Source organism: Lathyrus oleraceus, chromosome 7, assembly GCF_024323335.1.
Source record: "Lathyrus oleraceus cultivar Zhongwan6 chromosome 7, CAAS_Psat_ZW6_1.0, whole genome shotgun sequence".
In the NCBI taxonomy this organism is placed as follows: Eukaryota; Viridiplantae; Streptophyta; class Magnoliopsida; order Fabales; family Fabaceae; genus Lathyrus; species Lathyrus oleraceus.
Genome location: NC_066585.1, coordinates 546,149,272 through 546,175,448, shown reverse-complemented (window position 1 = coordinate 546,175,448; position 26,177 = coordinate 546,149,272). Strand labels below are relative to the sequence as shown.

Below are 26,177 nucleotides of genomic sequence, written 5' to 3'. Positions count from 1 at the left end.
AAAAGACGGTAACCTCCCTTACAATTCACATTTTTCACGCAATCATACAATTAAAATATTATTAGCCGTCTCATATTAATCGGATAAATTAGAAAAAATAAATTTAAGTTTTAATTTATATTTTAAAAATATTATGCTAAAATGAAGACCTTATAATTAAAAGGTCACAATTGCTTGACAGCGTGAATGCAGGATTTGAGTCTACAACAAATCTGAATCCCACATCACATGTTAAGGCTAAATTATATATGTTATGTCACTTTAGCAAAAGTACTAGGAACATAATTTAAAAGGTTTAAAAACTCAATGGAGAGTTATACGTTTGATTTTTAACTTAGATGTATGGTTACTTTTAAAATGATGAAGTATGATATTGAATACATACTCGTACCGTATTTATGGTATTTTTTTATTATTATTCAATTTTAAATAAAATTTATGATTTTCTCATATATTAATATATTATATCTATATGTTTTAATTTTTTTAATTATATTTTAATATTATTTTTGGTTTTTTAAATTTTTATAATAGAATTTTGTTATAAATTTAACAATTAAGTTTTATATTTACGCATTTTATAAAAAATTCTTATTTTTTATTAACGTGTATTTTAATTTTTTTAAAATATTATATTTCGTAACTATCACTATCACTATCACAGATATCATATCCGTAAAAAATTCAACTGAAAGCCGACATGCTACAAGTTTTTCATTGTGAGAAAGCTTTAGATGCACACATGTCTTGGAGGACACACTTTTGGTCTATTAGCAGGATCATAAATTCTAGTTGTTGATTATTAAACTCAGCAAAAATGAGGTTATTATACACATTTCTTAGCTAACCAAACAACATATCTGTCAATATGTATCAGTTCCAATTCTCATGTGTTACACCACATCAAGACTAGATGGTAGTTATACTGGTGAATAATAATGAATCACTAATCCATTTTACCAATATAATGTGCCAGTCAGGAGTAAAAAAAAATGAAACATGTGGCGCCAGTCAGTTGTAGTTGAGGTGAGACCTCTTAGGAAATAGTTGTAGGATCCTAATTTTTTTTTAAAATAACCATTATTTAAAAAAAACAAAATTTAAAATAATCAATATTTTAATTATTTTTTTCAAAAATAATCACTTTCGAAAACGGATGCGTAAGATGAATTGACACATCCATTTGCAAACAAGAGGAAGTGTCAGCACCACTGACGCATGCTTTTGAAGCATTAAATGGGGTGTCCAGGGTGCTGGCGCATGCATGTGCTTGTGTCCATGCTTCTGGCGCCTACATGTGTTGACATGTGTGGCGCCTAACCATTTACCACATGCATTTGCATTGGGTTTGTGAGTGTGCATGTGTGAACTGGACTCATGGATCCAATCTCCTAAAAATCACTTCTCTTCTGGTACGAAGCTGACAACCTGAAAAGGCAATGCTCATTCGGACAATAAATTTTGTACCTCAATGCATTAGTTCTATCAATCCTGAAATCAGCTGAATAGTTTCATGTGAAACTTTTTAATGGCTTTTACACAATCTTCTTTTGTGCAAAATGTGTCTCCTTTTTCAAAGATCCTTACATTTTCACATAAGGATTGTACCACATATACGATGAAGGTTCATCGGAACCTAGATTCAACCTTGTCATGTGTTGAGGTGGACAATATACATGGCTAGCTGGTAATGGCTCATCTTCTTTAGCAGCGCTAACCATTGAATCAACCAAAATCTCGGCTTCTTCTTCTTCGTCATCTACAACATTCACCTCAGCTTGTTCGTCGTCATCAGTTTCACAAAACACTTGTGACTGATCAATGAACTGAGACACTTGTTGTTGTTGTTGTTGTGGTAATATATACAACTCTATATCGTTGTACCCAGATTGTTCGTGACTGACAAACATATGCCGAACATCGTCATCATCTTGAATCTTCTTCTGATAAAACTTCATCTGGTTTTCTGCAAAACAAACCATATTTTTATAGATGATTTGACCCATAGTATTACACTGCAATTTCTTTTCTATTCTTTGTTTCAGATGTGAAAAATTTGATCGTCGATTTATTGTAAACCGAGTTACCTCTGTGTTGCAAAAACAAAAACCGAATAATTGATGCTCAAATATTTCACCTTCGGTATGGGCACTGATCATGTAATGTTGTGAGGAAGACATTTTTTTAAAACTAACTTTAGTATTTCTATTGATCTGTATGGTACAGATGGTGAATGCATTGATATATTATCTACATGCAATTAAATAGGTAAACGTTGAATGCATTGATCACACAATTCATCTGTACAGACAAAATAATACAATGCATGCGCCTGGTAGAATCTCTGCACACACAAAGTATGCGCCTACACACAAGGAATCTCACAAGAATCTCTGCCCTAATAGTCCAAAGTAGGCGCTCATTCCCTAAGTGCATAAAGAAACCTAGGCGCCCATGCTAATGGTGCCTTTTCATTGCATGGCAAAATTCACATGCATGTGCCACTAGCATTGGCGCATGTGACCTTGCATGTGAATATTTCATGCATGCGCCTAAGACTATGGTGCCTCCTACAAGCATGCGTCTAGGGCTATGACGCCTCCTCTATCATGTCATGCATGCATCCAATCACATGTTGCGTAGGTTGCAAACCTAGTAAAGACTTCCTCATCTATAAATAGAGTATTAATTCATAACATCTCATCATCTGCAACACTAAACATTTTCTCTGCAACACTTTATCTTTACCACACTCAACCTCTGCAGCATTATGTCTCTGTTGACTATGGGTGATAAACACAGAGGAACACTCGACAATATCTCGACATTTGTATGTTATTACTCTCTTGTTACTTATTTCATATTTATTTTGTATATCTTTCTTATATATGTTTTCATTATATATTACTTCTTCTTATTTTGTTTCTTACTTATGATTTATTAGGACCCAAAGAGATTTCGATGTCGTGTACATGAATATGTACCCCACAATCCTTTGATAGAACCATATACTAGAGGATGTGGTTTTGAAAATCTCCTCAACATAGTCTCGTACTCGGTGGACTACAAATTCATTCTTGATTTGTTGGAGAGGTGGAGACCCAAGACCCACACATTTCACCTTCCTTTCGGTAAGTGTACTGTCACACTTGAGGACGCTTACATGTTGTTGGGTCTGCATATAGATGGTAAAGCCGTGAATGGTAGAGTTAAACATGACAACTCTATCTGCAATGAATTATTGGGTTCCCCTTTGTGTGATGACCAAGCTGAGGGAGAGTCATCCGGGCAATCTATGGGGCAAGGTATAAATTTAAAATATCTTAAACAATATTATGCGAGTATAATATTGTTTGAAGAATCAACCGAGTACGAAAAAAATAATTAAAGCTCGGTGTTATATTATGATTTTATTTGGTAATTTTTTATTTCCAGAAAGTACTGATAATACGGTAAATATTATGTATTTACCGTTATTGCGCAACATTAATAAGGTAAGCACATATAGTTGGGGTTCAGCTGTATTGGCCCATCTATATAGTGCAATGTGTAAAAATGCCAACAAAAATTCTTGTACTTTTTATTCATCTGCGTATTTGCTACAAGCATGAGGTTGGTCAAGAATGTCGTCACTCGCTCCGGTAAACGAGAACGCATTCATGTTCCTATTTGCAACAAAGTAAGTTTAACACTTTACCATTTAATTAATTATACTTTATATTACAATTAATTGTAAATAATATTTTTCAATTTTTTATGATTTAGGCGGTCAGTTAGAGGGATGAACTATAATAGGTGTCTGAAACACGCTATAGTAGTCTATCACAATCTATTGGACCACATTGGACCAGACGATGTAATACTCCTACACAATTCTATTTTATTTAAAAATACTTATCAAATTATTTATCATCTAATCGTGTCGTATTGTTGTACAGTTTATCTGGAGGTCATATCTGGGTCTTGATCATCATGTTAACCATGATGATGATGCAGTTTGGACAACAAAGACACTAATTATCCAGTTCACTACCGTGGAGATGCACCAGAGTAGCCGGGTAAAACTGTAGTTCGGCATGCAGCATCAGATTCCAGAACCTCAGACGTGTATGGGAGATTGGCATAAAAAAAAGAGTTGATGCCCAATGGGATTATTCCGACTGGAGAGACTTCGCAAAGGAGATATGTCGTTATTGGAGGAATCGACGATAACACGTCTTAAACGAACCAGACATCCATGGTGTTAGACCAAATCAACAATGTATGGCATGGTTTAGGTCGGTAACAACGCAATAATTTGTGTCTGAGCCACAATATTTGATTGATCCACGCCAACTAGCTTCGTTATCATACGCCCAACAACAAGTCCCCGTCTAACACCAATGTCAAACCACCCAAACCCAATGACCAACTTCACATCATCAACCTACCACATACACCCAACAACCAAACACCCAACTTCGTAACCCATTCATGCCACCCATCCAACAACCAAACACCCAACCTTGCAATTCATTCATACCGCCCACCCAACCACAAAACCAAGAATCAAACCATACCCACCAACAACCATACACATCAACCATAATCGTATATATCCCAGATGATTCATATGGGTCACTTCATCGTAGCCCCCGACCAATGATCACCCAAACATCCAACCATTGTTTAACTATAATACTCCCTAGGAACCATTGCTTCGTTTCCAAAACGATTCAATGTCCCAATTCGGGAAACTATACCGTCCATAATCCACCTAACCACATCGACCTAACTACCATAACATGCGCACCAAACTCCATTACGGAAGCGACGTTGGCCAGAGACCCCCCGACTATTAGGAACAAATGATGACACATCTATCAAATACTGCTGGAACTTCCGCCGGACCTTCACACTAGCCATCATTGGATTAGGTCAGCACGCAAAGACCCCAAACACCTCAGGAAAATCGTGGGAGACCTCGAAGACAAACTAACGCACCTGGATGTGGAACAGGGGGAAGTTTCGATCGGGCCGATCATTAAATTTTTGTCAATCCCATGTAACTTTTATTATATCATGAATAATTTTTTTTAAATATTTTATTTCATTATTTATTAAAAAAAAATTTAAAAAAATAATACAAAGGTGTATGCGCCAGATGAATTAGCGCATACACCAAAGGTCAAGTGCATGCGCCAGCACCCTGGTCGCCCCCATTTCATGCTTCAAAAGCATGCACCAGTGGTGTTGGCGTCTCCTCTTGTTTGCAAATGAATGTGTCAGTTTATCTGGCACATCCGTTTTTAAAGGTGGTTATTTTGGATTTTTTTTTAAAATATTGGTTATTTTGGATTTTTTTAAAACAATGGTTATTTAAAAAAAATCTAACCTTGTAGTTGATACAATGAAGATGTACTTCAATACAAACATGGACATATAGGGAAAAGTGTCCCCTTGGCATATTTTACTAGCCTTATTATGAAGTTATGGTTGTAGATTTAACGAACTTAAAGAAAAAGTGGATGATTTGCCTATACACTTCATAGAAAGGTTTATAAAGAATGATGGGAAGTGTTTGATCCAACTTTCTTATACATAGTATACATCAATTCCCATCAACGAAATACATCCTTAGATAATATAAAAATTATTAGAAGTTAGTAGGACAAAGTTTCCAGGATCATAACGAGTTGTCTACAAAGGGAGTATACATTGAACAATTTATCCAAGAATAGAAAAAAATGATAATCCAAGAAAATAACTATTAGTTATAATGGGAGTTTAATAGCCCAGAGGATTAAACCCTCGATCCATTATCCAGAATAGATATGGGTATTTAATTGGAACCTGGGGTAAAGTTACCTCAAGCATATGCTCTCATCATAACTTTTTTTTTAAAAGGCAATAGTGAAATCAATCTATATTATATAATATAAGAAAAGAAGATGTCGTGGAAAACTCAAATTTGCCCCTTTCTCTTTTTTGCCACATCTTTAACTTGGGGTAATTTTGATCTAAAATTTACTTTTTTTCAACTAATGATGTTATATTGTTGTAATCCAACTACATAGTTATTGTATTATGCCTTAACTTACTAGGATTCGGTCATGTGATAATGTCACTTGGTTCATATGTAAACACGATTTGACTCTATTTGATTCCAAATCAATCTATCAAATATAAACTTTTCTGGTTTTCTACACTTTAGCCAATGTCTAATCAACATCACTTTTGTACAATTTATAGATAATTCACTATTCCCAGAAAATTAATTCTCATTTCTCTTTCTCTTCCATACACATTTTCTACTTTTCTATCTTTCTCTTCCACCTTCACTATTCTCTCCTGATTCTTCATCTCTCTCTTCCTCTCCTTCCTTCATTCTCACATATATCCCTTCTTCTAACCACCACTTTCTTCTTCTTTTCTTCTCACTTTCTATAACATTTGACACAAATCCTAAAAAAATAAAGAACCACCACCACCTCTCTCACATACTTCATCTTCTTCACTCATCGTTAATTTCTCACTCTGTAACATTCGTTTCATGTTTTTCCAAACGTTTGTATGTTTTTTCATGTTATAGCTGATATTTATCGTTTGGTTATGTTGTTGTTGATTTTTGTTGTTGTTGTAGGTTTCGAGAAATTAGATCTGGTTGATCTAAACTGTTTCATCAACGAGTTATTAAGAAGCTACGTGGGTTAGTTACACCGTAACGATATTGTTTTGGGTTTTGTTTTATTTTTTCTTTTGGGTTTCTGATTTTTGATACCTTGTACTTGGTATAAGAAGTTAGATCTATAGTTTGATTATGTGAGATATGTTCAGTTGTGTGTTTTATGTTTGGTTTTGGTTTTGTTTTTTGTTTTCCTCTTATTTTGCAGCAAGTATGTCTGAGATTTGAAGTTGAAAAATACCAGAAAAGTATGTTAAATGTATACTACGTTTTAATGGCTTACTTAGATTATAGATAGTAGACTAACAAGTTTTAGCATACATACCTTATAGGCTTTGGTGCAATAGAAGATTCAAAGTATACAAGGTGTTTTTAATTTAAGTTACTCATTTTGCTGATTGTTATGATTGATTAATATGTCAGGAAGAAATTGTGAAGATTTAGGAGATATTTGAGCAATATTGGTATATCATGTGTTGCACTGTAGTGGGTATCTTCTTATTGGTGTGTACTGATAATACTACTTGTCCTCTTATTTTTATTTTTTATTTTGAATGTTTATGGTTGATTTGTCAATGGTATGAATTTTATAATGGCTTCTGTAATCACTCGTCGTGATGAAAAAATGCTATTGGTTATCACCTATGAATCACCATTTCAACTTGAAACACATAAAAGCCACAACATAGATGTTCATGTTTTGAGCTTAGCGTTTTTGTTGATCTTTCTAGCTTATGGAGTTGCTCAAAATTTACAGAGCACTCTCAATACTGTTAGTTTGCATTTCTCTTAATTCTGATGTTGAATTTTAAAGATGGTGAGTAATTGTGATAATTTATTACTTTTTAGGAGGAGGATTTGGGCACGACTTTTCTTGAGATACTTTATTTTCTTCTTTGGTGGTGCGGATTCTTGAATCCAAGAATGCTTTGATTATTGGAACTTATGGTTATTGGCTCTACGTGGCTGCGAATTCCAAGCCCAACTGGTAACTGCAAGTGGGAGTTATCTTGTTTATGATATTCATGTATTATTATTTGTCAATGGAACAAATGTTCATCATGAATGGGAGATGAAAAACAGTTAGGTATTCATCAAGAAGAAGAAGAAGTTAGTTACATTCAAGAGGAAGAAGAAAAATAAAGTATTATTTCATTGATTAATCAATAATGACTACAACATAGGTTGGTAGAGTGAGGACTGCCCCCACTTATAAACACATGTTCATGCCATATATTATCCGATGTGGGACTCTTAACACCCCCCTCGTGCCCAGGACTGGACATCTGGAGCGTGGAAATAAATGGTGGATGGCCCGATAGCGGAAACCATAGTAGGTGGTCCACCGGATCTTAAACCAGGCTCTGATACCATGTTAAGAATGTGTGATTTGGCCTAACTCAACCCTACAAAACCGGTTGGTAGAGTGAGGACTACCCCCACTTATAAACACATGTTCATGCCATATATTGTCCGATGTGGGACTCTTAACACACCCCCTCACGCCCAGGACTGGACATCTGGAGCGTGAAAATAAATGGTGGATGACCCGATAGCGGAAACCATAGTAGGTGGCCCACCGGATCTTAAACGAGACTCTGATACCATGTCAATGGAACAAATGCTCATCATGAATGGGAGATGAAAAACAGTTAGGTATTCATCAAGAAGAAGAAGAAGTTAGTTACATTCAAGAGGAAGAAGAAAAAGAAAGTATTGTTTCATTGATTAATCAATAATGATTACAACATAGTTTATATATACAAAAAAATGTTATGTAGTGTAAGCTAAGGTGTGTGCTCTGTACAATATAATGTGCTATTTCTAATATTATTCTACTGTCAAAACCATAAACATGCGCAGTGTTTGATTTTGGTGACTTTATCATGATTTTGTATTATAAAACAACTATTAGTTACTATTATGGATTTGTATAGTAAATATTTCACTACTTTAGTTTTGCGCTTCCTTGAACATTTCTTGATTGATAGGTATCATGAGAAAAGAAAACATGTGGTAAGTAAGGAGTGGTTTCTGAAAGTATATATATATATATATATATATATATATATATATATATATATATATATATATATATATATATATATATATATAAACAGCAAAGTAGAAACACAAAATAACATTTCTCTGTTCTTATGTAGCTTTTGATTAGTTAAATTTAAATAGGGCATTCTTTTAGTACACTATATGCCCCTAACTCAATAGTTTGATTGAACTCTTTTTGAATCTTAGGCTTACCAGAAAATAGTGAAAATATCTAACTTCCACTACATGCAGTCATTTTATAGATAACAATTTACTTGAAGGTGCAATGGTTTGAGACTTCAACGGGGAATATTGGGGTGTTTATGCACTTCACCAGTTTCAAATTATTCTCTCTTATAAAAGAATTGTCTTATTTGCAAAAAAAAAACTAAAACAATTGATTTATCCAATATAAGTTTCAATAGTTTTTATTTTTAATCATATTATTCTCTTTATTGTGGTTTACCTTTAATCTTCTACCTGTATTACTATTTCAACTTAAATTTATTATTATTCTTAAGTTTTTTTTTCCAACTTCCTATTTTTATGACAGTCTGCAAACAAATGCACGTCCAAAACCATATCCCACCCAAAAATGTACCCCGTGCGTAGGCACGGGTTTGTTACTAGTTTATACAAAAGATGTAAAAAAAAGCTTTGTAACTTATTTCCAAAGTACAAGGTAATGAAAATATCTCTGCAAAAAGTTTTAGAAGCTCTTGATATGTTGATTCCTCTATATGATCCCAAAGTATAACCTAGTAGTGAAAATGATACAAAATGTTTGATCCCTAATGAGGTAAATAAGAATTTACAAATAACACATAAGACTGCTTCATAAATTTCCCTAGACACCCTAGATTCCAATATTGAAGGTTCATAGCTAGTGGTTGATGATGATAATGACACATAACTGCTAGACACCATAGATCCCAATATTAGAGGTTCATAGCTAGTGGTGGATGATCTTAATGACACACAAATGCTATAAATCGAAGAGGAAGTCAAGTATAAAAATATGATAACCTTAGATGACTTTCCATAGCTAAAGGGTGATATATTGAATGACTATCCAAACTCTTGAGTTCTACGAGGACTTAGTATTTAATATCCCATTCAATGAAGACTTTGGTAGCAATATGGCTGAGATAGATGCCCTTGGTATTATCTCTTTTGAATTTAAGGGAAATGAAGCCCATATGAGGGAAATTGAAGGAGATGTCTTTGTTGAAGATACATAGTGGGATACCTAAACAAATGGTAGACAAACTAATTTTTATTTATTTGAGAAACCAAATCAAGATATGGTTAAACATTTAAATCCATTATTCATCAAAGCTTCATTAAAAGTAAGATGTTTAGTCGAGTCTTTATTGATGGTGGGGATGTCTTAAGTGCTATGCTACTTCTAACCTTGAAGAAGTTGGGTAAAATATGGATGAATTGATCCCCACGAAGATGAAAATGTTAGTTTCATGGGTATATCATCTAATATACTTGGATTTTGCATATTTTATGATGTAGTAGGTCTAAAATAATTAAGGTCAACCTTTTCAAAAGATGAAAAATATTTCTTTCTCCTATGCCATTATAGGAATATATTGAAATCATACTAATGAGTGTGTATCCTCTACACTCTACCAAATCATAAGGTTTTAGGTACACGATAAATTATGGACAATGGGAGTTGATAAGAGTCCATTTATAGTTGAAGTTTGGATGTTAAAAGCTTTTTTCTTCTAGCCTCACTTAATCCTTATAGTAGTTTCAAATGAGTATGAAAAAGGATCATAAAAAGCATGCAATCTTACAGATGCTAACATCTCAGGCTAACTTACATCCATTTCATGAGGTTCTCAATGAATAATTCACTCGATAGAGATAAAGGACTTGTTGGATTAGAAAGATGCAATGTAGCCAAGTCCATTGTACTCAATGTTGCATTTTCAACAAATGAAGTGAAGGTGAGCTAGAAGAACAAAATATTGAAGTAATTAAGTTTAAATATCACAAGAAGGGGACTGAATTATGACAACTTTTTAACTTTCACACACACACACACAACTTCTATAAAAACCATTTGGATCTCTCAGTTGTCTAAAATAAACCACATATTTCTTTTCTATATAATCTAATAGTCAAAGTTAATGAGGTAGTCTATGTGACACTAATGTGGAATAAAAATGACTACATGTAACTTAATTTTTCCAAGGTGGAAACCACATATATCTAACCTGTATAATCATAAAACAAACACCAAGTTATACATTCCATCATTGTACAAGGTAACACTAGTGATTTAATAAAATATATTATTATAGGAGACAAGAAGAAACAACACAATGAAGACGACACGAAGGAATGACCAAACATAAGAAAGACAAGCAAGAATAATTTGTGCTTCATTACAGGTAAACAAATTTTGATTGTTACGATGTTATCGAATTTATGGTTTACTTTTAGAGACTTTTTAATATTTTAGGGTTTGAAATAAGATTAGGTTTAAATTGTGATTGTTATGAAATAATGCGTTGAAATGGTTTATAGGGTTTATATACATTAGAGTTCTAAATAGTTTTGGGTTCATACTATGTTTATGTACCATTTAGGATTTTTAGTGTCTCTCTAAAGCATTTATGATTCTATTGTTATTAGAAAATCAATGAAATAATTGATTTATGTTTTGATTCACCGTAGAGGGTCGTTTGTAGATGAAGAAATGTTTTAGTAAGATGAATAAATATATTATTAAACTAGATACATTGATTATTCAATGAATCTGAAAAGTAAATTGTATCTTATAAATAGAACTATAGGGAGTATTTATCTTATATTATGATTTATGACTAATGATGAATAGTTATGTTAAGTCTAGTTTATCATAACATTTTGACTTTTGTGTTTACTTGGTCTCCAAGCATTCCATTGTCCTTGAATTCTTATCCTTGGATCCAAAGGCTTTTTTTCTTTATTTTTTTGTCAGGTTGAGTTGGTTTTAGGAGCCTATCATGTTGTGGTTGTGGCTTTACCATTTCATCCCCTATATAATGTTTTTTTAGTTGGGTAGTGTTTTCTTAGTTGCTTAAAGGTTTTTCATGCCTATATACCTTTGTTCTTTCAAAGTTATTTGGTGTGAGCCTTTTAGATTGTGCAGGTGGGGTATTTTATTTTTATGGTGTATTGCAACTATTTTATCTTATATATAAAGAGATTTTGTTGTTCACACAAGATGCTAATCTAGATGAATTTTATAAACTGACTTACTTGTATTAGAAGTAATTCATATTTAGTTGTACTATTTTCTTAGCCCCTAAGTTTGTTAGAGGGTATTTTAGTATTTTATCCTATTCTAGTAACCCTAGTTTTAATTTATAAATAGGGTGACAATCATTGTAACTATCATCATGTTTTGTAGTCGTCATTCTTAATAGAATATTTCCATTCATTCTACCTTTGCACCAACAATTGGTATCTAGAGCTCCGGTTCGGATTCATTGGGAAACACGGGAAACACGAGTGAACGTGAGGTCTTGTGTGTTTGATTTTGATTCTTAGATTCATGTTGAATCTTGAATAAAATCTTATCAGAATTTTAATTTTGTGGGTTGGGAAACACTGTGTGAGAAATCTGAGTGTACTGTGCAAGGTAGAAAGATGAACGGAAACGGCAACATGAACACCAAACTTCCAGTATTTGACGGTAAAAACTGGAATCGTTGGATGATCCAAATGCGTGTACTGTTCGGTGCTCAAGATGTTCTAGATCTTGTCACTGATGGTTATGTTCCGGTAGCAGCAAATGCGACGGATGAACAGAAAAACGCGCAGAAGGAAGTAAGGAAGAAGGATCAGAAAGCATTGTTCTTCATTCATCAATGTGTTGATGTAAATATGTTTGAGAAGATTACAGATTCAACGACGGCAAAGGCTGCGTGGGACACACTGGTTAGATGTTATGGTGGTGACGCATCAGTGAAGAAGGTGAAGCTTCAGTCCTTGAGAAAGCAATATGAGAATCTCAACATGAAGAATAATGAGAAAGTTTCTGAATACATCTCCAGAGTGATTCTGATCACTAATGAGATGAAAGCGTGTGGAGAAACTCTTTCTGAAGAAACAATCATGGAGAAGGTATTGAGATCCCTTACCTCTCAATTTGATTACATTGTGGTAGCAATAGAACATTCCAAAAATCTGAGCACCATGAGAATTGAAGAGCTGCAGAGCAGTCTAGAAGCGCAAGAGTTGCGTTTGACTGAGAGAACTTCTGAAAGGGAAGTAGAGCAGCAGGCTCTGAAAGCAACTTCTGATAGGAGGTATCAGAAGCAGTCAGAAGCCAGGAGAAGATCTGATGGTGGTCAGAAGTCAGAAAGCTCAACCTCTGATAGACAAAAGAATGCTCAGAAGGGAAAAGAGAAGTATGACAAGAAGAAGATCCAATGTTACTATTGTAAGAAGTTTGGTCACTTTGCTAGAGACTGTTGGTCAAACAAGGAGAGAAAATCAGAAGAAGCAAATATAGCCAGAAGTTCTGATGACGAATCTGTGCTATTGATGGCCTCTGAATCTGATGATATGGATCTGATAGACTGGTGGTATATGGACACTGGCTGTTCAAATCATCTTACTGGAAACAAGAAATGGCTGGTTGACTTTGACTCTGAAAAGAGGACAAAGATCAGATGTGCTGATGACAAATATCTTAATGCAGAAGGTATGGGAAATGTCAAAGTGATTCTGAACAATGGGAAAACAACATTGATTCAGAACGTGTGGTATGTACCTGGCATCAGAAGCAATCTGATGAGTGTGGGACAATTAATTGAGAAAGGTTTTTCAGTTACCATGAAGGACAATCTTCTGAAGCTGTATGACTGCAATCAGAAGTTGATCATGGAGTCAGAACAGGGAAGGAATAGAACATTCAAGGTGAATGTCAGAACTGCAGACTCAGAATGTCTTAGTGCAACAAGTGCTGAGAAGGAGAGTGAGCTGTGGCACAGAAGATTTGGTCATTTGAATTTCAGAAGCTTAAAACATCTGAATTCAAAGAAGTTGGTACATGGAATTCCTGCAATTAAGAAGCCTGAAAAGTCATGCAAAGTTTGCATGGAAGGAAAACAACCACGATTGCCATTTGCGTCAGAAACTGCTCCAAGAGCAAAACATGCCTTGGGAGTTGTACATTCTGATGTGTATGGTCCATTTCCAATAGCATCGATTGGAGGGAATAAATACTTTGTGTTATTTGTTGATGAATTCACAAGAATGACATGGGTATCCCTTATTAAGTTTAAACACGAGGTGTTTGATGAATTCAAGAAGTTCAGAATGAAGGCTGAGAATCAGAGTGGTCAGAAGTTGAAGATTCTTAGAACTGACGGTGGAGGTGAGTATAACTCCAAAGAGTTCCAGAAGTTCTGTGAGGAGAATGGAATTGAGCATGAGGTTACTACTCCTTATACCCCTCAACACAATGGTCTTGCTGAAAGAAGAAACCGCACTTTGCTTGACATGGTGAGAAGCATGCTAAAGGAGAAGAAACTTCCTCAGAAGCTCTGGGGAGAAGCTGTTGCCACTGCAACGTATGTACTCAATCGATGTCCTACGAAGAAGTTGAAGGAAATAGTTCCAATACAGAAGTGGACTGGAGATAAGCAAAGTGTTAGTCATCTGAAGGTATTTGGTTCTGTTTGCTATAAACATGTTCCAGAAGCCAGAAGACAGAAGCTGGATGATAGAAGCAAAGTGATGATTCTGATAGGGTACCACAGTACAGGTGCATACAAGCTCTATTGCCCAGAAACCAACAAAATTGAATTCAGCAGAGATGTGATTGTGAAGGAATCAGAATCTTGGGATTGGGATAAGTCTCAATCTGATTCTGATGTTAGAACTTCTGAAGAAAGGTCAGAGTTAAGAATTTCTGAAGTTGGAGTAAACTCTGACGTTGATTCTGATTCTGATAGTGATTCTGACTCTGGAGAAGACTCAGAAGATGAAGGTGACTCTGATGATCCAGACTCTGATGACCCAGACTCTGATGGTAATCCAGATTCTGGTGGCAATTCAGACTCTGGAAATATGCCAGCCCCTGAAGATGGTCAAAGCTCTAGAGAAAGTCAACCATCTGAAGCTAGAAACTCTGAAGCTCAAGACTCTGAACAAGTTCAGAGACCACAAAGAATCAGAAACATCCCCAGAAGATATGCAGAATTTGACATGCTGCAAGACACTGAAGTAGACTCTGAAGGAGAAGTTATTCAGTGTGCCATGTTAGTAGACTCTGAACCCATAAGTACAGAAGAGGCTCTTAAGCAGAAGTTCTGGCTGAAGGCCATGAAAGAAGAACTTGATGCTATAGAGAGAAACAAGACTTGGAAGCTGACAGAACTTCCAAAAGACAAGAAAGCCATCAGCGTCAGATGGGTTTTCAAGCAGAAGTTAAAGCCAGATGGTTCAATTGGCAAACATAAAGCAAGGTTGGTAGCCAGAGGATTTCTACAAAAACCTGGGTTGGATTACTCTGAAGTGTTTGCACCTGTAGCAAGACATGAAACAATCAGAATGGTGATTGCAATAGCTGCTAACAGGAATTGGCCTCTGATGCATTTAGATGTAAAATCTGCATTTCTGAACGGTCCATTAGAAGAAGAAGTTTACGTGTCACAACCTCCTGGATTTGTGAAAAAGAATCAGGAAGGGATGGTGTACAGATTATACAAAGCTCTATATGGATTGAAACAAGCGCCCAGAGCTTGGAATCAGAAGATTGATTCATTTTTCAAGAAGCAAGGCTTTCAGAAATGTGAGATGGAGTATGGTGTCTATGTTCAGCATACTTCTGAAGGAAATATGACTCTGGTATGTTTATATGTTGATGATATACTGTTGACTGGAAGTTCTGAGCAGGAGATAGCCAAGTTCAAGAAAGTTCTGATGAATGAATTCGAAATGACTGATCTAGGCAAAATGACATACTTTCTAGGGATGGAGTTCAGATACTCTGAGAAAGGTATTATTTTGCATCAGCTCAAGTATGAATTAGAACTTCTGAAGAGATTTATTCTGAAGAATTGTAAGATTGTTGTCACACCTTCTGATACAAATCAGAAACTGGATTCTGACTCTGATGGAAAGGATGTGGACGCTACAACCTTCAAACAGTTGGTTGGTTCTCTGAGGTATTTGTGCAATACCAGACCTGATATTTGCTATTCAGTTGGGATGGTTAGTAGGTTCATGAGTAAACCTAAGTGGTCCCATTACCAAGCTGCTGTCAAGATTCTGAGGTATATCAAGGGAACTCTGAAGTATGGAGTATTATTTCCTTCTGGAAGAAAGGATGAGTCAGAACTTCTGAGTTATTCAGATTTTGATTGGTGTGGAGACAGAGTTGACAGAAGAAGTACGTCTAGGTACTTATTCAAATTTCTAGGAGGTCCAATTTCTTGGTGTTCCAAGAAGCAACCTGTTGTGGCGTTGTCAACTTGTGAAGCTGAATACATTGCAGGTGCTGTTACTGCATGCCAAGCTGTGTGGATTCTGAATCTACTGCAGGATCTGAAGATTAAAGTAAACAAACCTCTGAAGCTGATGATTGACAACAAGTCTGCAATCAATCTTGCCAGAAACCCAGTGTTGCATGGGAGAAGCAAGCACATTGAGACCAAATATCATTTTCTGAGACATCAAGTTCAGAGGGGAGTGTTAGAAGTTGTACACTGCAGCACTCAGAAACAGTTGGCAGATGTTCTGACGAAAGCTATCAAGACTGATCAATTTCTCAGATTAAGGGATGGAATTGGTGTTACAAGTTTTGATGGAATATGAATTAAGGGATGGTATTAGAAGTAATTCATATTTAGTTGTACTATTTTCTTAGCCCCTAAGTTTGTTAGAGGGTATTTTAGTATTTTATCCTATTCTAGTAACCCTAGTTTTAACTTATAAATAAGGTGACAATCATTGTAACTATCATCATGTTTTATAGCCGTCATTCTTAATAGAATATTTCCATTCATTCTACCTTTGCACCAACAACTTGTCTATACAAAAATGTTGGAATGATCCTTGTATAACTCTTCAGGTGCTTATGTAGGAATGATCATAATATAACTCTTTAGTTTAAGATCACCATATGTGTGCTAATGAAGAAATGATCATGGTATTCTGAATTTTTATTAATAAGTGCAAAAATATTTTATAAAACGTACAGAAGGATGCTTTTATGTAAATTGCAAAATAATAATAAAAAATGATCATAGCGTAAATGAGTTGAAACTATCATAAATGTTGACCTTTTAATAGTTGATCTTAGTGTCGGTCAGGCCGAGACTAACTAATTTGTTAACTATCCAAAAAATTGACTTTAGCATTTGTTAACAACCAATGCTATAAAAAAGTTAATTTTTCAAAGGTTGACATTAGCACCGATGCTACATACTTTTGTTGACTTTTCAAATATTAACTTTAATGTCGATTCAGCCGAAGCTACATAGTTTTGTTGACTTTTGGTCTTTTAAATATTGTAGCATTGGTTGTAGCCTAGCGTTTGTGTAGACTCAACTTTACCGAGGCTAGGTTAGCCAAGGCTGGTTTCCATATGACACCATAATTAGTTTTAGAGGTTTGAAATTAGGTATGATTCTGACGCCAAGTCGCCCCTAATTCTTAGAAGTGTCGTTTTTTAGGGTTTTAACGTCCCTTTTTGTCTAACACCAAAAGTTATTTTTCTAGTAATGAAGGTAGGTCTTGAATAGCCTTCTCACCAAGAATTAGGGGTGGAAATAAGTCAGGTCATGCCAGACCTTATAAGGCTTGAGCCAGACCTACGATAAATTTTTAAGGCATGAGCCTGACTTATGGCATATTATAGGATTTTTTATTGGTCTAACCTGACCTTTTTAAAAGTCTGTTCAGACCTAAAAGTCTATTTAAAAGCATATTTCTTATTAATGCTTTCAAATCGTTTATTTTATATATTTTTTAAGTAGACAACATGATCTTTTTTATGCTATTTAACCTATTTTTTTAAAAAATATGCATATATAGGTCGATCTATAAGGTTTCATATGATTTTTTAATAGTGGAAACCTGACTTATTTAATTAAATATATTTTTAAAAAAGCTTAAGTCTGATTTCTTTATCAAATAAGTCAAACCTGGTCATGTTTAAATAGGCTAGACTATAAACCATGTAGGCCGATCAAACACATGCCCATCCCTATTTGCAATGGTCACGCAAAAAGATTTCCCTTTGACAAATATAGTCAATCGTCATTAATTTCCTCCATTGCGTGATTTCTTGGGTGCTCTACCTTAGAGGTTTCTGGATCTTAAATTGTAGACATCGCTCCAGGTTTTAATATGAGTTCTTGGTTGCTCTACCTTAGAGGTTTCTGGATCTTAAATTATAGACATCGCTCCAGACTTTAAGATGGGAAGAGATAATGATTTAGTTGAAGTTTGGAAAGATAGGAAGAGATAATGGTTTTGTTGGAGTTTGGAAAAATGGTGTTTTAGTTGTTTCAAGCTTAGGATACCGTGATAATCATTTAGGTAGTCAAATTATCTATTAATAGAATTTTCTTATTCACAAACCAATACAAAGTTTCCAGAGTTTATGATAATGTTATATATAATAAAAAAATTAAATTTACTAAATCATATCAATATTTTTAAAATAAAAAAATGATTTGATAAGACACTTTCCTAATTTCTTTTTCTCAAGTTTCTAACAATTATTTTTTTAATGTTTTACAACACAATGAAACAATATTCACGTGTGTCGTCTCACCTCAAAACTTAAAGCTAATAGATAAAGCAATGTATTTTTAGAAACACATTTGTTAGTTGGGATTAACAAACAATTTAACATATCAAAAATGATGAAGTTCCCTCAAATAAAAAAACTATTTTTATAACATTAAACTTGTAAATATATATTTACAACTTCTTTTAATACACTCAATCAAATAGTAAATATATATGAATTTTATAAAATATAAATATAAAAATATATAAGTTTAATAGTTATGTATTGATAGTATATATACTATCATCTAATAGAAATACATCACTCAATTATATTATATCATTAACTTAAAATTATAATCTGATTTAGTAGAATACATTATTATGATTGACTAATGTAAAATTAATTTACATAATCAATACATATCTTATTTTCTCAAAATATTTTTAAAGTTTTTTTAAAATATTTTTAATAGATTTAAAAAAAGCCAAAGTTTCATTGTATAGTAACTCAGAAGATTTAAGAAAAAAGATATACATGTGTATGTATTATTTGAATAATCTATCACTATAGTAGTGTGTAAATCAAGCCTGCGTGGAACTTTCTAGGCACCTTATTATTCCTTGAAAGCCATCTTTGACTTTGGTTTGAAGAGGAAACCAAAGTAAGTAGGTTCAAATAGTTGACCCAAACGGTACGTGTGGATTAATAAAACACCAACATTAATCCCTTTTGGCTTCGTAAATTGCAATATAATAATCCTTAATCCTAAGTAACCATGTAGCATGAGGCTATAAAAGCAACCATATCTATTCATTGTAACACACAAAATCTTTTTTATTTTTGACATCAAAGAAAATAGAAGCAAAGCAATAATGAGAAAGAGCTATATCCAATCATCAAGCACCAGCCAAGAAAAGAAAAACCCTTCATCATCTTCATCATCATCACATGAGGTGGAGAAGAAAGTGAGTCATCAAACAAGAAAGCTAGAGAGGTTGCCTAGTGAAGAAGATATCAATGCTAGTGCTGATGCTTTCATTAAGAACTTTAGAAAGCAGCTTATGCTTCAAAGGCTTCAATCTATTGAGAATTATGAAAAAATGCTTGCTAGGGGACGGTAGTTTGCGATATATGATGTATATATTCTATATTTGTAAGGTTAATTATAGTAAAGTTTAAAATATATGTATCTTCTATTTGTATTCATTGCCATATGCATACTTTTTTATTTTAGTAATAATGGTTTATTAACCTTTTTATATGATGACAAGTTAAACTTGTTTCAAAGGTTGTTCTAACTTTAGATTATGTGTTTTCTCCAATATTAGTATTAGGACTTGCAACTTCATGTTCTACGCTCCTATCAGACTCAAATTGACAAGAGGTTGTTTGATCAAACCACTGGTCTCTCCTAACAGTCCTTGTGTATGTTGTATATCCATTACTTGAATAGTAAGGTTTTATTAGCTTATTCACTATAACGACATACTGTTTGTTCAACCCATGCTTGTCAGATCAAGCTTGCTTTTACTTTTGGCCTCTATAAGCTTAGTTGCATGTTTTCTTTTGTAATTTAGTTATAAATGATCAATACCAATGGAAAATTTAAGCTGTAGCACCCCTGAATTTGATTAAATTATTTAATTAGATTATTTTATATTTTATTTAATTAATTAGTGTTTAGCGTGTTTTAATTAAATATGTATGGTGATTTATATGTCCATGTGGGGCATCAGCGGGATGTAGTGGGAGTGTTGGTGGGGTGGTGGAAGGATTAGAATAAATAAATAATGATAAAATACTCTTTTGGTCCTTTAACTTTATCTCGAAGTCCATTTTAGTCCCTCAATTTTAAAAAGTTCCAAGTTGATCCTTTAATTGTTCAAAAAACACCATGTTAGTCCTTTCTGTTAGGTCCGTTAGTCAAAGTCAGGATCCATTTGGCATACATGTGGCACTGATGTGACATATGCTCATTAAAAGGTTACCAAAATATTTGCACACACCCAAGTTTGAACCCTAACCCACTTGGTTGTTTGGACATACTACTTTACCACCGGTTCACTTTGCCTTTTTATTTGGATTTATGCATTAACTATAATTGAACTTGTTTATGATTCGTTATAAAATTATGGTTAATAGTTTGTGACTTCTCTTCGAAGAACAAGAACAAAACTTGTGCAACTTAAAATCTTTGGAGGAGAATAAAACACTACAACTATTATCCACAAGTATTCAGAAGTTGTGACATAGAGTAATTTGTTTGTGACTGAGGAAAACCATTCAGAAATTGATTTCCAGTGTTCATAGGAAAAGTTTGGTTGGTAGCAACATTCAAAGACACATAAGGATTAGGATTCATAAAAGTTGGGTTGTTAAGAGATGATAGGTTATAATGCTCAACATTGTTAACCATTTGAGTTTGGATAAGAAAATACTGCGGTTGAAAATGAACATTAACATAAACATTATTGATCATTTGTTTTTGTGGAGGAATGTATGACTGGAATTGATTACCCCTTGAAGCTCCGATTTTTGAAATTTTCTCATAAAAGTTGAGATCAGAAATCGAACAAGTGGCCTCACATTGGCCAATAGAGGAGGCCTTTTTTTGCTGCAACCTAGTTGAATGTTATGAATCTGAACATAATGCATCTTGTTAAATTGTTGAAAAACTTATGATTTGTTAATATATAATTTATTCGTAAAATAAAATAGACAAGCGTGAAGTAGATTAGTGGTACACTTACTTTCCAAACAACCATGGTGACCATGGTTCAATTCTTTTTTAATACAAAATTTTGGGGTTTTTTATTTGGAAAAGATGATTGTTCATTGCCAAATCACCTGCCACACATGCATAAATAAACGTCGTTTGAGCAAAATAGACAGAAAGAACTTATGTGACGCTATTTGGAAAAGTAAATCATCAAGTTAGAACTTTTTAAAACTGAGGGACCAAAATAGACCCCGAGGTAAAGTTACAGGACCAAAAAGGATATTTTTCCATAAATAACTATGTATTAGGATTGTAATCATTTTGATTTATTGATTAAAATAAAATAGAACATGAGATTTTTGGTGGAAAATAAGAGAGAAGAGAATAATGAAAATTATTTTACTATTAAAATAAAATTAGAGATAAGAAGGGTATTTTAGTGAATGGAGGAGTAAGTCAGGATATTAGATGAATTATATTGTAAAAAGAATTATGTTACTACAAAAAGGGAGAGGTTTTGAGATTTTTTTTACGTAAAAACATAATTGTGGTGAAAAGAGGCAATGACAAAGGCTACGACTTAGGGAGAACCTCAGTTGTATGTAATTGAGTTGTCGATTATGATATTTGATGTTGTGCTCTGATTATGCTACTATTTGGCAATTACTCTTGAGATAATTGGTGTTTTTCATTATTGATTTCCGAAAAAAATCAATTATCATGAGTTGTGCATAATTGTGGTGATTGTATGGTGATCATTTGGTGATATTTCATGTTATGATTAATCATGCATCATGGTATAAGGAGTTCAATCTAGTTTTTGTGTGCTCTGGTCCGATGATGTGGATTCAGGAGCGAGTAGTTAGTTCCATATGGGAATCGATGAAGCGTTACTTATGGTGATAGTAGCAATTTTGATGTGCTATAATCCTATGGTGGGGATTCAGGAGCGAGATTGATATGTGTTGTCCATAATGGTACCACATGCATTGTAGATTCATGGTGTTGAATAAATTACATCCATTCTTTGCATATGTATTAGATAATTATATTGATATTGGTGATTGATAATACTTTGGTGGCGTATGCGATTGAATTTTGTTGTATCATTACTAATGTTTGGTTAGGCTACCCTTGCATACTTTTTCACCATTATATATTATGAATGTATTCTCACCCCTTTGTTGTTTGTGTTGTTGTGTGCTCCTCCTTAGAGTACAAGCGAGCAGGTAAATGAGTAGTTGCGTAGAGCTAAAGGATGACATTGAGGTTGTTCTTCTTTTTTACCATTTTATGCGTTATTTAGAGTTTGTTTGCTTTGATCTGTAACACTGGGAGGGTGAATAATTTATTTTATTGATTGTTGTTATTTACAATGTTGTTGATGTTGAAAGCAATTTATTGTAACTATGTTTTATGCTATGAGACGTAATTGCTTGTTGAGTTACTTTATCTAATTTATTTCTACTGCGATAAGCATATGTAAAGGCGAATAAGTGATGTCAGGTGTTTAAATTATTGCATGTTTCATATAACTTGTGTTACGGAGCAGGTTTATGTTGTGTTTGACTGACGCCCTATATGTACAGTTGTTTTATATTCACATTATTTTGCGTTTCGGGGTTTAAGGTGTTACTTAAGGGTATCAAATCCTTGTTGGTCCATCCGACCAGGTTTTTGACATGTTAATTGTTCCCTTGTATGTGACATGTGTGTGTACACTGTCGATGCATTGTTTCTTCTAATGTTTGTTTGTCGGTGTGTAGAGTAATGGCCGGAAGCAATAATCGTGCAATTGTTGATGCTTTGGAGTTAGTGGCTCAGGCGTTGCAGGACCGGCAAAATCATTAAGGTGATAATGATGAATTATGTGTGCTGGACAAACTTCATAGAAACAAGCCGCCAACTATCAAGGGAAAATATGATTCGGAGGGTGCGCAAGCATGGCTTAGAGAGATTAAGAAGATCTTTCGAGTGATGGCTTGTACTAAAGTTCAAAAGGTGCAGTTTGATACTCACATGTTGTATGAGGATGCCGAAGACTGGTAGGATAATGCACGATAAAGATTGGAAGCAGTGTTGGTACCAAGACTTTCGCATAGTAGCCAAAGGCCTTGTCAAAAGTAGGTTTAATTGAAGCGGAATCCATACAAATTGGAATGCCTAAACTTCTTACTACAACAAATATGATCTTTGGTCTCCAATATTCTTGATCAGTACTTGAGCAGAGGTATGATGGGAATTGGCGGGTATGTAGTCTTTGGTCTGAGGAAAAAATTTGACAACCCCAGGATTAAGGCTCTAAGATGTCATTGATCTCACCCTAGGAATATCCTCTAAGCAAGAAAGCGGAAGCTCAAAAAAACTTTTTTCAAGAGATGTAATGCCCCAATTTCTTATAGATTTCCAAAGGGAATCATGTTTCGTGCGTAAACCAACCATAGTTAGAGGAGATGACCCTTTTTCCGGATGATTCTACCTCGAAGGTTATTCTTACAGACTTCTAGGCCTAACTTATATTCTTCTTCAGAGATTGAGGTTTCTATTTTATCTACTTTTACATATAGAATTGGAGTCTGACTTCTAGGGATGTTGTAAACATTATTTACAATTTCAACAAATGATTTAGAGTTTTGGGCACTTGAGAGATGTGTACCTTAGAGAGAAGCGGTCTCTATAAGAACTTTGTTTCAGGAAAGAGATCAAAATTACCATTGGAGAGGCGAGCTAGAAGCATACTAATGGGACTATGCCAATAGGGCTATTGGTCGCCAAAGAATCACCAAGGAATCGCCATTGGTTTTAATAATTTTCAAATTAAAAAGTTTGAACGTGTGTGAAAATGATAAAGTTTTATAGTAAATGCCATATTCCACATTTTGAGTTGTTCTTTATATTATAAAATTCATTATGGTACTCAGTCATGCTATCAGTTTTATCAAGTGTCTATAGTATTTTAACTATTTTGTGATTAATATTTCATGAATAAATATCAAGTTAAAATATGATTCAAGATTATTATAAAAAAGTCACATCTATTTTCAAATCATCTAACATAAAACTCTGCGATGTTTCTACACGATGAACATTACAATGACGATAAGCAAATGGAAAACAACAACCAAAAGCATGAAGGAAGGATAAAGTTTCTTAATGAAACCACCTGGTGATTAAGAGATTAAGATTTAGAGTTTTTTAGAGTTTTTTTTAATTATTTTTTATTTTATTTTTCTTTTATATTTTATTTTCTTTCTTTCTCTCCTTTAACTTTTTTTATGAAAATAATATCATGCCCACTAGGACTTTTAAATTGTGATTTGCTACAAACAAATTTTTTAAAGTTTTATAGCAATGTTTATAATTAATATCGAAGAGATCAATATCCATCGGTCTGATTTTATTTACTATTTCTTAGAATAATGGATCTGAAAGTTATATTTTTGAGCTAAATGTGAGATATGATATTTGTAGATGAAATCATCATGATAGATATTGCAAGGAATTTGGTAAAAAGGAAGAAGAGTAACAAATGATTGAAATTGAGTTAGAAAATATTTTGAGAGAACTCTTGATCTCTAATCAAATTTTATTTGATAACATTGAAATTCACTGTGAGGATTTTATTGAAAAAGATAATTGATTTAGGAAGAAATTGGTTGAAATTGAGTACCATGTCATTAGAGTAATAAAAAATTGAAGAAAAAATTATGACAAGAGAAAAGAGTCAAGAGTGAGAAATATAAATCTTTATGTAACATTTGAGTCTCAATCAATGGAGATTAAAATAAAAAATTATATAGAGTATGATTCTTCTCAAATATAGATGGACAAACTCCCCAATAATGTAGTTGTTAGGATATGATGATGCTTTATTTTTGTTTTGAATTTTATTTTAATATATTCTCCTTATTTTTTTCGGTTGGCAGTTGATTGAATGTTATTCTCAATGCCATTGGTTTGCATAATTTATTTATTTCTTATTAAATGTTCTTTTCTTTTTTTCTTTTTTAGTTTTAATAACATTATTTCTTTACTGATGTAATAAAAAAGTTAAAATATGAGAGAATTTATAATATATTTGATTTCTCAATTGTTATAAAAATTCAACATGAAGAATTGATGTCATACCATAACTTTTGTCCAAAGAAACTCCATCATTTTTATTGCATTTAATTCATCAGCATCGTCATATTATGACCATTTTATTTTATCATTAAATTCATTAGCATCCAATTCCAAATTTTTTGTTACCTTATTTGTATTTATGTTTTATTATGTCGTAATTGACTCAGGACTTATGGGTTTTCATTTGAAATTTATAGGTTCAAGTTTAAAGGATTCAAGCCTCATTCACTAATCCATACCAATGCACTCTCCATGATAATATAAGTGGAAAAGCTCAAATTTTGAATTCAAGTGGCTCATTCTCATTTTCACTTAAAATTTTCAAATGTTACAAATATCCACACATTACATCAACAAGAAGCACATAAAAAAAGTTTAATGTTTATATAATTCAATTACATTATTATGGTACATTTGAATCTATTTTCTCTAAACATGATTGAAGTTCTCACACCAACAATAACGCCAATCTTGTTACCTTTATGGTTGTTGTTCAATTATTCTAGTTCATTAGATAAAACCAACTCATCATTGTATTGAACAGTGAAATGTGTGATTTTGTGTCACAAATGTAATATTACATGTTTTAGGGTCATTATTAGCCAAAACTATAATGGTTGTTGTTTAAAGGTAAGATTATTGTGTATATACAATAAGTTAATATCTAATTTGATGAGGGGTCAAATTAGAATATTGATACCATATGGGTTATGGTCCCCATTTGTGGAGCGATCGAAATACATGGTTAATAAAGATTCTCTCTTCATCCCTATTAGAAGAGATTCAAGGAACCCTAAGGAATTTTACAAATTAAAAGATCACATATACTCGTAAACCTTCAAAGATTTCAATGACGAACTCAT

The 26,177-nt window shown here is 33.6% G+C and overlaps 1 long non-coding RNA gene across 3 annotated transcripts; it reads left to right on the top strand.

Moving 5' to 3' along the window:
• Positions 1 to 6,621: 6,621 nt before the first annotated feature.
• Positions 6,622 to 8,620, top strand: LOC127107595 (uncharacterized). 3 transcript variants are annotated; one of them, XR_007795775.1, is made up of 3 exons: positions 6,628 to 6,688; positions 7,088 to 7,168; positions 7,514 to 8,620. It is a non-coding gene; the product is annotated as an uncharacterized LOC127107595 (long non-coding RNA). The 3 variants fall into 3 exon arrangements; XR_007795774.1 differs by lacking the exon at positions 7,088 to 7,168 and having other exon boundaries at positions 6,622 to 6,688; positions 7,514 to 8,588; XR_007795773.1 differs by having other exon boundaries at positions 6,628 to 7,168.
• The last annotated feature ends 17,557 nt before the right edge of the window (positions 8,621 to 26,177 follow it).